The 12,827-nt window shown below is 42.0% G+C and overlaps 1 protein-coding gene across 1 annotated transcript in view; it reads right to left on the bottom strand.

Moving 5' to 3' along the window:
* Nucleotides 1-12,827, bottom strand: part of LOC147668654 (uncharacterized) — a 574,419-nt gene that overhangs the window by 400,454 nt on the left and 161,138 nt on the right. The window lies entirely within an intron of this gene.

Here is a 12,827-nt window from a genome sequence, read left to right as displayed (position 1 = left end):
CAAGACCTGTACTATTAAACCTGGTAATGCTTTTGCTTTATCCCCAAGGCCTAGCCCTGGAGTACAAATTTTTTCCTCGTCTTCTATTTCTGTCCATATAATCTTTTTATCTCCCACCTCCCATTCCTTTTCCTTGAGTTTCTCGTAGATGCCGGTAGGCAGCAGTACCTTTAACAATTTCATAATATCTGTATATGTGTAATCACCCATGAGTAACATGCCTTTAAGTTCTCGGTGAAAACCTGCAGGGTCTTTATCATGACAGGGTACTAGTTTCTTCATTTCTAATAGTTATAACTTGGTCAGAGGTGTGTATACATACACACGTTTCAGGGTATTATCGGTGCCCATAACTGGGTGTACTTCTCGTAACGGATTCTGCCTGTCAAAATGCTCAAAATGACACATTTTTCTTTCGGGTGGCTGAGCTGGAACATATTGTGGGCCTAAGAAAGCGTTATATTTACGACGTTGTTCTAGAATTATTTGAATTAATCTGGTACTTAGGCCTCTCCATCTATTCATAAGTAGGGCTTCTAATGTATCAGGTAAGGGACCTGGATCAGAATGTTGTTGTCTGTATAACGTGATGAGATGCTGGATCATGTATATACCAGCTAATTTCTGCTCGTCTGGGGAAAGGTTCAGAAATGTCTGTGCTACTGTATCATCATTGTACATGTTAGAGTTGTCAGCCCATAGTACTGCTGACCGGGCTAGTTCTTGTTCATCCATAGAATTGAGTACATGGTACCCCATTTGTTCTTGAAGCATTTTATCGGTAACTTGAAACAGATGTTCAGGCGATTTTGGTTTTAATATGCCAGAGAGAAAAACTCTCTTGCTTTCTGGACGAATGCCTTTCCTAAGGTAATTTCCCTTACCTACATACGCTATCGTATCTGTAGTCGTTTCTGGTTCTACAGGTCCTTCCTCCTCCTCGGAGGAGTCATTCTTGTCACTTTCTTTTTCGTTTTCATGTATTTCTATTACTGCCTTTCTGATTTTCTTGTACATGCTTGATATACAATTCATTTTATCATGCTTTCCTTCGGCTATGTTTTGACCCCACTTGTTTAGTGATTCTATTTCATCCTGGTCTACCCCAGGCCGGTCTCGGTCTCTTATTAAGCAATTTATGAAAAAACGTAATATATATGCTTGAGTGTCAACTTTCTGGTGTGCCAGGGCCTCCTTAATACTATCGGGATTTTCTCCAGTCTGGACAAAATGATATATTCTATCTAGGTGATCAGTCATCCCTGGGAATAACACTAGGTAATCTGTAGCTTGTCGCAAGCGTAGTGATGCTATCAACATCCTATCTTCTTTACCGGGTACTGGATCGTATCTGCAAACTGGAAGGGGTTCTTTGAGTCTGTCGAGACGGGGTGATTGGGGTGTGTGTTGCTTCAGCAGTTCTTTAAGGTGTAATCTGTGTGTTGCTGGCGGGGTCTGGAGACCCCCTGTCGCACCTCCTGAGCCAGAGGCTTGAGCATTACTTCTCTGTGGAGTTTGTATGTGTATCTGAACTTGTCTCTTACTGGGATCGGGCACAATCGGATTTGGTATATTAATCTTAGGTGCGGGAAGTGGTGGAGGTGGAGGAACAGATGGAGCAGGCTGTCGAACGGGGGAACCTTGTTGCGGTAATGGCGGGATATGGTCTGGAGGCGGGTTGCCACCTCCGTCCCCGTCACCGTCAGTAGGCGGGACGCGGGCACGTGGATTGGTGTAAGCGGGTGCTACATCGTCTAGATAGGAAGCAAGGAATATGTCTTTGGTGGTCCTGTGATTTACTTTAGTCGGAACCAATGGTGACGGCAGATTTTTCGGTATTTCTGAAGTGGCTTCAGACGAACCCTCGGCCACAAGATACATGCCATTTACAAGATTGTTTCGCGCGCGGTCTACTTGTTCTGCCTTTACTCTGATCCCTTCATTAACTAATTCGTTTTCTCGGGCTCTATCTGACTCTTCTCTATGTCTGTCTTCTCTACGGAGTGCTCTTTCAGCACGTTTATGTGATTCTTTACGCCAAAATTCTATGGCGTCTTTCTGAGATTGTCTGGCTTTCTTTTTCCATAGTGCTTCTTCTACCTTCACGATGCACTCGGCATCCCATGTTCCTGTAACGGGCCATCTGTGTCTCTCGTCTAGATGCTTAGTATAATCGGCCCATAAATCTAGATACAATATGGCATCTAAGCCATGCTTATGGTACATAAAGTTTTCAGGAGTGTCCCTAGGGGGGATAGGAATTTCTTCCTCTAGCATCCCTTTCCTAGTTCCTATCTGTCTTAGTTTATTGAAGAACGGCATCTTGTTGCTTAGTACTGGATACTGGATACTTGTTACTTACTTCTGAGTACAGCTAGTTACACAAAAACACAATAATGTACATCAAACAGTCACTCATACCACGACATTAATCACATTGAAAACATTTTGAACATATATCACTACCCTTGATACTAGATGTACTGCTAAACAGCACAGATACACTGTTGAGAACAGTGCAAGAACTTGTATGCTTGATATACTGCTAAACAGTACAGATACACTGTCTAAAACAGTGCAGACCGCGTTTGTGTACCCAAACACGTCTTTACCGGATACATAATAATGCACCCGTCTAGATACGTCCCAGCAATGGTACTCACCGGGAAGCACGGAACAGAAGGCCTCGGAAAACTCGACTGGACTGGACCGGACTGGACTCGACTCGACTCGACACGTGGATACTTCGGAAACTGGTGGGCCTCTTGACACCTCGGACCTTGCTTCTTTCGGCTAGGCTCTGGTCGGGATCCTCCGCACTCCTCACCGCCTCGTCTGGGTGCTGATCGCAGTCTCCGTCACCTCCGTGGGCCAGAGGGAGATACAGGAAATCCTGCGGGTACGCGTAGTGGTCCGTCTTGACTTATGGCAGGGGGCAAAGGTTGCAACGCACCAACCGGCGCGTGAGGTGGGGGAGGGGTCCCTATTCGGGCGCCAAAATAATGTGGTAAATATTTGATTTACCGTCCTAATTTCTATGCAGGTAAGTACTGAACAAAAATAACTCAATCGGAAAGAAAGACGCAGAGTCCGTGGTGTTAGAGTTCTTAGGGGTTTTATTCCTTTAAAAAGGAATGGTTCAGGTACCGGATATCGGGTTCCTGCCACCACAGGGGTGCAGGAAGGGATAGAGCATACTTTATTGACAAGACATAACTTTTATACTTAAACCATATAATGAATACCAATACAGTAGGCGTAACAGCTGAGAGAAACAAGATAACAGCATACACATGTTAGCAATACGTAATCAAAAGGCGTGAACTAGGCGTGGACATAGAGGTGTGTGCTAGAAACGTCACATGTAAGTGTCAAGAGTAGGTGGGTACTTAGCAGAATTTGGCAATGTCAGCAGAAATCTGAGACCTGGATGCGCGCGCAGCTGCATGACGCGTGATTGACGTGGAACTGGAGGGTGCAGGGGACTTGACATTTACACTAGCGGAAAGAGACAGAAGTCTGGCATGTCAGATCAACTCGTACCTATATCATATCTAATATCTGATGTTTAGGAACCATATTATCTAGAGGGAAAGGTCTCTTGGGCAGAGGCTATTCTATACTGACTGTGAGTGCGTGTATAAGCGTCTAAGTGTCTGCATGAGATGCGAGGGGGCATGGGCCTACCATGGTAACAGAGGCTATGAATTACTTGCACGGAGACAGTGAGGCCGGGCCTTTTGCTCTGCAGCTGAAAGGATGTTTACTTGAACTAGTAGGCAGGAATGTATGTTTGAGGAGCGGAACAGATAATTCGAAGGTTGAATACAGTTTTGGCAGGCAGCAGGCTGAGCCAAGCGCCGTTAGCCGCACAGGGAGTAAGGCAGAGGTCACGGGTACAGAGGCAGCCCAGGCTGAGGCGTTCAGAGTCAGAAGGCAGAAAAAGGCTTGATGGCAGAATTCAGGGCCTACTTCGCCAGAGCTGAAAAACGTGTAAAGTACACCACAAAAAGACGTTGGCATGGCATACTTAGGAACGGAATATTCAACCCATTCAGGGTGGATCTGAAAGAGGACATGTTAACGTTGGACGCAAACGTATTTGCGTCTTCATAGCTGGTACAGGAGGGAAGTTACATGCACTTTAAGCTGGTACATGGAAACGGTGGGGAACACGTTAGGGAACATTTCTTGACCATAAAATTTATATTTCCTCAATGTCACTGACCATGTCATGAATGATGTAATATGTGACATCATCAGCAGTGGATTGCGGGTGCGTGATATATAGTTAGTGCAACTAACTATATATGCGAATTTCAATGGTTTTGTGCGAGTAAATTAAGGTTTTGTAAATGCTAATCCCTAACTATATATGGTCTATAACCAATGGTTTTTTCAGTGAATTTTCAAGGTTTTGTAAATGCTAATTCCTAACTATATATGGTCTATAACCTATGGTTTTTTCAGTAAATATATATATACACACACACACACAAAATAAAACCAAAATAAAAAACAATTCAATAACAAAAATATAATAATTAATTTAGACAAAGTAAATAATACACATTTAAACCCCAAAAATCACATTTACTAAAAAATATTATAAAGAGTAGGGAAAGTGTGGGAATTCCGAGGGGTCAATTTTACTATTCCCACTCCATTCTATGCAACAATAGAAAAAGCGTTGGACTTCGAAGGGGTTACATTTACTTTTTTCACTCCAATGTGTAGAATAGTAGGAAGAGTACTTCCCTTCAAATCCCTTATTTAAATAACTGTAATAAGTTATAAAAAATGAAATTATTAATATAAATATTATTAATTCACATACAAAATATCTAACACAATTTAAATAATTAATAATCAATTAAAGAATTAATTATTAAATATTCATTAATATGTATACCATAACCATCCCACCCTATACCCCCTACCAACCCTGCAGACTACACCTAAAATATATCAATATTACACAATATACATAACTATTACTCAATTAAAATATCAATAAAAATTATTAACTAATTATTTTCAATTACTTCATTAACTTTCCATCCTATACCATTACAAACTTAGCAACCCACACCTAAAATATGACATAATGTACAACATTAATATCACATATTTACTTCAAAATTAATAATTAACTATTAATTATTACTTAAATTCCCCCTCAGCTGGATGAGGAAGGATCGCCCCACACTTTCAATAGCCTGAGAACTCTTCACGACCTCCCCGAATTGGAACTATACAACTTCTTAGCTCTCAAGACAGCCATAATAAATCTAAACTAACCAAACACAAGCCCTCAATCTTCCAATACACGGAAAACATAAACAAGGCAGGTCACCAGGTCTCGCACTTGTATGAACTCCTCCGTCCTGTTTCTTCCAAACTAAACGTAAAGAACAGCAACTACTGGCAAACACAACTTGGCTCTAATCTCACAGAACAAGAACTACATACCCTCTGGGCAGACCCATCAAAAAACATCATATCCCCAGTGCTAGCACAAACTAACTTCTGGCTTTTACATCAGGCAATCTGGACACCTGCTCGCCTAGCATCATTGGGCCTGAAAGACAACGACAGCTGCTGGAATTGCAGCGCAGCAGGAGGAGACCTCGCACACCTCATCTTCCACTGTAGTAAGGTTAGCAACTTCTGGGGGAAGGTGTTCAGCTTCATCAGCGAAGCCCTAGGATGCACTCTAGAACACTAATTTGCCACAACAACCACCACTCATATCACAACAGATCTAGCCACACAGCAGGACAGGAACCTCCTGGACTTCCTCCTTACGACAGCAGTCAAGATAGTACTAGCAAAATGGAAAGACACCACCAAAGCCACATTCAAGGGGTGGCTAAACTGGGTCACATTCCTCAGAGGGGCAGACATCACAACATTAAGACAGACACCATGGAGAAACCCCAACCGAGGAATGTGGTCAACACTAGACAAATTCCTCAGCACACACAAACCCCCATAAAACAACTGAATACACCTGATCAGATGCCAGCAACCCAACGTAGTGAGCGGGATCTAGCACTAAATTGCCGCCAAACACATCTATGTTCTGTCTGTACGTCGTACGCCCAAGGAAAGATACACGTCCAAACGCAGAAACCTACATGTTAAATGTTAAATGTTTAATGTCGGCTGCCGAAAGGAGGGGCAAACACATATGTAAAGCGCGTACTCCAACTGGCGTGTCCGTGAAACTTCCTATTCGTTATATATCACAATGTTTTCTATTTTTGTATTGTGCAAAATACCAATAAGAATATTTTAAAAAAAAAACATTATTTAGCAATTAAGTTATAAAATCTAAATTATTTATAAATACAAGCTATATTAAAAACATTAATAACAATTATACAAACATTAATATCACATAAAATAATATATGCACTAACACATTAAAATAATAAAAAAACGATATTATTAACAACTATAATATTGAAAACAATATTTTAAAAAATTATATTCTTCATAACATTACTTACCTAAAAAAACAATATTCTTGATTGCGATATTGCTGCATCACAATATTTTAATGCGATATTTCAATTTCCCAAAATAAAAAACTTGAGATTTTGTCCAAATACCTTATCTTTTATAAATGTCTAATTCTCATTGCAACATATTAACACGTTTTAGGCTAAATATGGTTCACCATTTATTGAGCACCCTCAAGGGATAGTCTCTTGATGAGGAGCACCCATTTTGCTATTGTGACTCTATTGCTAAACAAGACACTATGCACTCTATTTTATTTTGTGCTATTTACACGCCTCTCAGATCTCTTTCCTAAGGTCACTTTAAGTTGGAAAAAAAATTACTCATACCTGCTCTCTGGTTTCTACAATTACTTAGTGATCCTATTATTTACTGGTCTGTTTCTTGTTTTTTAAACTGTGCTGTCAGACTAAGGAATTCTATGACTGACGATTTCTGGTGCTGTGATTAATAATGTTTTATTTTTTTAAGTTTTATATAGCGCAAACTTGACCCAAAGGTATTGGGTATCAGAGTGCTTTACATTGCACCAGTTGCATTACATGAGGACACGTTACTTTTTTTTAGGCACAGGGAGATTAAGTGATTTGCCCAGAATCACAGGATGTTCAGCGTCCTTGCCAAGACTCGAACCCGGTTCCCCAGATTCGAGGTCGACCGCCCTAGACGTTAGGCCGCCCTAGCCGTTAGGCCAACTCCTCTCCCCATTCACTTGTTCATTTTTCTAATTTTATTTGCAACTGTCTTTTATGGCTTGTTATCTTAAACTGAATAATGTATATTATTGAAGATATGTATATTTCAGGCCACGCATGGCAATGGACATCTTATTTTAAAAAAATATAGAAATTGACTCAATAATCCAAAGATTAAAGTTGCATTATAGTTCGAAATTGTAATAATATTTTACTTTACAATGAAAAAAAACATAGAAAATCACTGGAAAAAAAACAAAGGTTAAAGGGGCGTTACAGTTTGGTAAAAACATTTTAAACTAAATAAACCACTGACATTTACCAGTTTCACTTATCTCAAGTAACCATAACTCATGCCCACGCCATATACTGCTTGTACCCTCAAGCACTACATTACTCATGACGTGTTCAATTAATGACTTGATAACATCCAATTACATTTGAAATTATATCATTCATAATAACACTGAGCTTGGTGAGAGCGAGAGGCATAGTTAATTTAGGACAGGAGTTATTTTTACTTGAGATAACTATAACTGGTGAATTTAATTGGTTTGTTCATTTGAAATATTATGTTTAAACTGACATTTTCACCTAACCATAAGATCCCTTTAACCTTTGTTTTTTCAGAGAAATTCTATGTTTCTTATTAATGTAAATGAACATATAATTACAATAGGACAAAGTTGTGCAGCGCAAAGGTTCTGAACTCCAAGAAAGGAGCAGACTTTGGGGGCAGACAAAAGTTTTGCAATACACTTGATAATCTTCTGGGAACACCTACTTTACTTCTTAACATTCCTAAATGTAGGAAGCAGCATGTGAGGCCGGGATAAGCAAATGGTCTACCATAATATCCTCACTGGGAACCAAGCACCCAATTGTAGCATTTGATAAAGCCCAAGCCCTACTCAGGGGAGGTAGTGTGGACTTGTATTCGCCATTTGTTGGCACGTAATAACACTGAATAAATGATTGTCCAGTCTGATTTTTCTTTTTTTGAAAATTACATTTATTACACCCACACTACCAGATACTATAGCCTTATAGCCCGCCGTAGAGGGCTATACCGGCTATTAAAGGCCCTCTCCAGCGTTCAAGGCCCGATCCGAAGGGGAGGGCCTTTAACAAGGGAGAAGGACTTTACTAGCAGGTATAGCCCAGCCACAAAGGGTTATAAGGCTATTAGAACATTCTGCCACTAGAGGACAGAATTTTCTAACAAAAAAAAACAAAGCCTTATGGGAGCGTGAGGGGATTGGAATCCCCTCAGGCTCCCTGAAGCCTTTGTTCACAGCCAGAGCTGTGAACAAAGAAGCAGTGGAATGTTGGAGCTCCAGGCTTATACCAGCCATTATAATAGCATTACTTTACACATATATACATCAAGCAGTTGGAATTATCTTTGATGACATTCTGAAATAACATACAAGTCATGATCCCCAAATTCACAGAACCTTCCCCCACCTACACCAGATACAACATCACAATATGAATGAGGGGTAGCACTTTAACTAAAGCAAGTCTATTGGCATAGGCAAGGGGCGGTGAGTAAAATAATATAGGGCAAGCCTATTGACTTTGTCAGAGTTACCACATTACAAAACCAATAACCACATGCTAAGAATCACTATCTTGTCTTTGAAATCAATAACTATGTTCAAATGAATTTAAAATTATTAATAAAAGGCATTATGACTATTCATTAAGATCACTGTCAGCAATTTATTAGTAAATAAAGCATTAAAATCAATATGTCAGTAACACCGAAGGATATGGCAGAGATGGGAGGAGTACAAGGGTATCGAATTGCCGGCAGTGGAATCCCCAGACACTTTCATACAACGAGATCAGTAATGTAATGGTGTAGCCCTCAGACATTAGATACAGTTATCCAGAGGACATATGGCATCAAAGATCAAGATATGTGGTGGGGGTGGAGGGAGTCGTTAGATTAGCCAAGGCTATTGTATGTTTTCTTTTCTATTTTCCTTGTATTATCACTCTGGTACAATACGACAAAAGAGATGTATATTATTGATGTGTCAGCCTCGAGCCTATGATGTACCACTACAAAACTGATTCAAATTTGTTATAATTTTTTATTTTTTTAATCAACATGTCTGTGTCTTTTTTAACTACTCTATGGCACATTGAATGCAATCATTTGACCAACCACTAGATGTCTCTGCGCTGCCTAGCTGTGGAGCAAAAGCTCCTGCCCACAGTGCTTAGAAATAAAGGATAAACAGCAAGGATTCCTTAACCCTAGAAACTTAGGGTCACTAACCATAATCAATTCTGGGGAGCAGTTGCAACTCTTCCAGCCCCCATTGATCCTCCTTCAGTTTGTTGGTGGTGCCCCTGCCACCCTTGGGATGACCATGGAAAAGGAAACTTGACCATGCAAGCCCTCCAGGGCATTATGGGGTGCTCCCTTCACAGAGTGAAGATTTTTTTATGAGGTGCTTTGGGCCCAGCAGTTTTCACATGTCTTCTGATATCTGGGTGTTTCCAGCTCCACCAGGGGCACAATTTTTCCAATTTGTCGTTGAAGCAGCTTGGGGACCCCAACCCTCGTGCTGCCCAGCTGGCTTCCCGCCCAGCTGGCACTTCTGTTAACCAGTTCGGAAGCCGGCAGCAGCATTCTCGCTGTCTGCTCTGGGTGGGCATGGTGCGGATATTGCTGTGCCCACCCCGCTTCTCTAGACAAGGGACACTAGGAGCGGTGATGAGCCCACCATCACTGGGGGGGGGGGGAGCAACTATACTCTCCCTTTCCTTTCTTCACATTGGTCCAGGGATTGGGCCCTAGGCCTCAGACTGTGCCTGCTTCTGCCCTTGCCAACCCCCTCCTTGTTGCGTTGACCCTCTCCACCTAGCCTTTGGGTCGCCGGAATGGTGTCCCAGGATGCTTCCTTTGTCATCCGGCCCTGGTGATGGGGTTCTGGGCCCTATTCATGAGTTTGCTGACTCAGAGGATAGGGTACCCAGGCCTCGTAGACCTCTGTGGGGCCACATATGCATTGAGCATTTATGAAGCCTGCCACAATCTCCAGGCCATGGCCCACGCAGAGTTTCTTGGAGCCTCATGCACTCTATTGCTCAAGCTGGGGTCAAAGGTCAATCTCTTTTCCTGTGAAAATGTTGTGCCCCATAGAGCAGATCCTGGTCTCATTTTGCTCCTGATGGTGAACCCTAGCCACTTGGAGCCATTTTAGCAGGCCTCCTGGCCTTTAATGTGGTGTATTTTGCAGGGTGGAATGATTTCACTACCTCTCAGGGTCATGTATTTCCCTTTGCCTGGCTCCAAGAGTTCCTGTTCTCTTGCTGGGGGAAAGAAGTCTAGGCCCTCCCTCATCTGATCCTCAGGAAAATGTAAGTTGGGCAGCCTCCCTGGCCCTATAGAGAACCAACAAGTCCTGGGCTCCGATGCAGACAGAGACCTTAGTCCATCAGAAAGTCAGGGGGCTTGTACTTCCAGCTGGCCATGGTTTTGATACCATCCACGTCCAGGGCCTAACTCTCTGTCTATCCCTTGTGCCGGTGTGTATAACTGTGGTTGGAAAGTTCAAGAAGCCAGGCACCCCTGGCCAATCCCCATATGCCTCATCACCTCCTCACCCCTTCACCCATGCTCCTGCACAGTATACATGGACAATATACTATGGGCACCTACCCTGGGGGTGTCTCAGCTCCACCCGGAGCTGACATGAGTGCCAGGAATTTTCCCACCAAAACTTCAAAGGGGAGCCCCTCCTTTGTTGGCTCCAGGTGTTTGGACTTCCTCTTTTTTTCAGTGGACCTGGGCGGGCCCAACCTTAGTACAGTGCAATAGTTAATAACCAAATGCAGATTTTCCTCCCCACCCCTTCATCCTCAGGAGCTGAATGAAGCGCTGATAATTGCTCCTTTTATGTGGGGAGGCCTTTGTTCCCTTTATTGGGGAGCAGAATAATTAACTTGGCACAGCAGAGCGACAAAAGTCCTGGAACTGATCCTGAGCTCAGCCAGAGAAATATGACAATTCTAGACGACTCATTAGGTGTACATGTAGGTTCTTGGGACCTGCATATTCAAACTCAGTGTGCATGTTTCACCCCAGTTTGATACCTCAAAAACTGTACCAACTAAGTGGAGTGAAACTGCAAATTCGGCAGATTTTTCCCAATGTATATAATATTAAAGTGAAACAGCAGATAATCCAGTAAATTGGACTGACCTATCTTTGAGTGGCCACTAATATTATAAAGGCTGTCCCAGGTCAACATCTATCCTTGTAGAGTCCCTATTGTGCCAGGCAACTTGTACACTATTACAATACTGCGCTCGATGGTAGTCTCACACATGGAGCCCACACACATGTTCACATGTAACCAGCCCAGTGGCCCTTTCTCTAGCTGTGTCGCAGCAGCCTTATCTTAACTTTTTTTGGGGGGGAGTTTTATGTAGCATGAACTTGACCCGAAGGTATCAGAGTGCTTTACATGAGTACCAGTTGCATTACATAAGGACGCATTCATTTTATTTGTTAGGCACAGGAAGATTAAGTGATTTGCCCAGAACCACATGATGTTGAGTGTTGTTGCTGAGACTCGAACCTGGTTTCCCAGATTTGAGGTCAACCGCCTTAGCCATTAGGCCACATCCTCTCCCCTAATCTTAAAAGGCGGAAACACCATACAATTTGACCAGTGTATGTCTGTCCTGTGAAAGTTACACATGAGTAAATGATGTATATGCAACAATGTTTGTGACTAGAATAATATTTGTAACTTATTAACATGCCTACGTGTATGACATGCTTGAAGAAGTTACTACTTTTACCAGAAACCAACGTAGTCGTCCATGAATGAATAAGTAGCATGTTATAAAGATGAAAGAAAATAGGGTGAATATTCAATAACAAAATGACATGCCGACGATAAGAGAATTGATGCAAAGTGTGTATTAAGCATAATGGACATCTTCAATGAATTTCTCACTTAAACACACATGCAATTAAAGAAGCTGTTGAAAGAACAGTGCCCTTATGGAAAGGGTAAGTTGAGTATTGGATATCTATAGTTCATTTGTAAATTAAAGTTGAAAGCATTACTAATAAAATTGGATGTAAAAAGTAAAAGAAAATATAATAGAAAGAGTGGCCAAATTTGTAAGGAATCTGATTGTCCACGAGCACAACTCCAAGCCCTGCCAGACTATGGCACTTTTCAGACCTGCAAAGTGTGAATTCTTGATCCCTGAACTTCTGGAATTGCTCCACCTTGTCTCTTCTCTGCATGGCCCCCCATTCTATAGCAGAACCCCTGGCTGACTGTTCTTGCCCGACCCGCCACGTGCTCCATTCCCTTTCCCTCTACCCTGGTAACCAGTTCTCAGCCTCCAATGGGAGACTGTATCCCACCCATCCCGGTCAACTGTATTGTGCTCCTTATTTTGCAGCGTGGTTTGTGATCTAGAAATCTGTATATTTACCATCAGTCACAGTTGCTTGTTTTCACCCTGTTCTTTCCTTAGTCCATTCTTCTTCTATTATAGCAATCAAAGTATCTGCAGCGGCTTGTGGTTATCTGATACAGTGATGTACGCGTGAAGGACTCA

The sequence above is a fragment of the Lissotriton vulgaris genome, unplaced genomic scaffold, assembly GCF_964263255.1.
Source record: "Lissotriton vulgaris unplaced genomic scaffold, aLisVul1.2 SCAFFOLD_518, whole genome shotgun sequence".
Classification (NCBI taxonomy): Eukaryota; Metazoa; Chordata; class Amphibia; order Caudata; family Salamandridae; genus Lissotriton; species Lissotriton vulgaris.
Note: the sequence above shows the minus strand (reverse complement) of the source record. Positions and strands in the feature narration are given on the sequence as shown.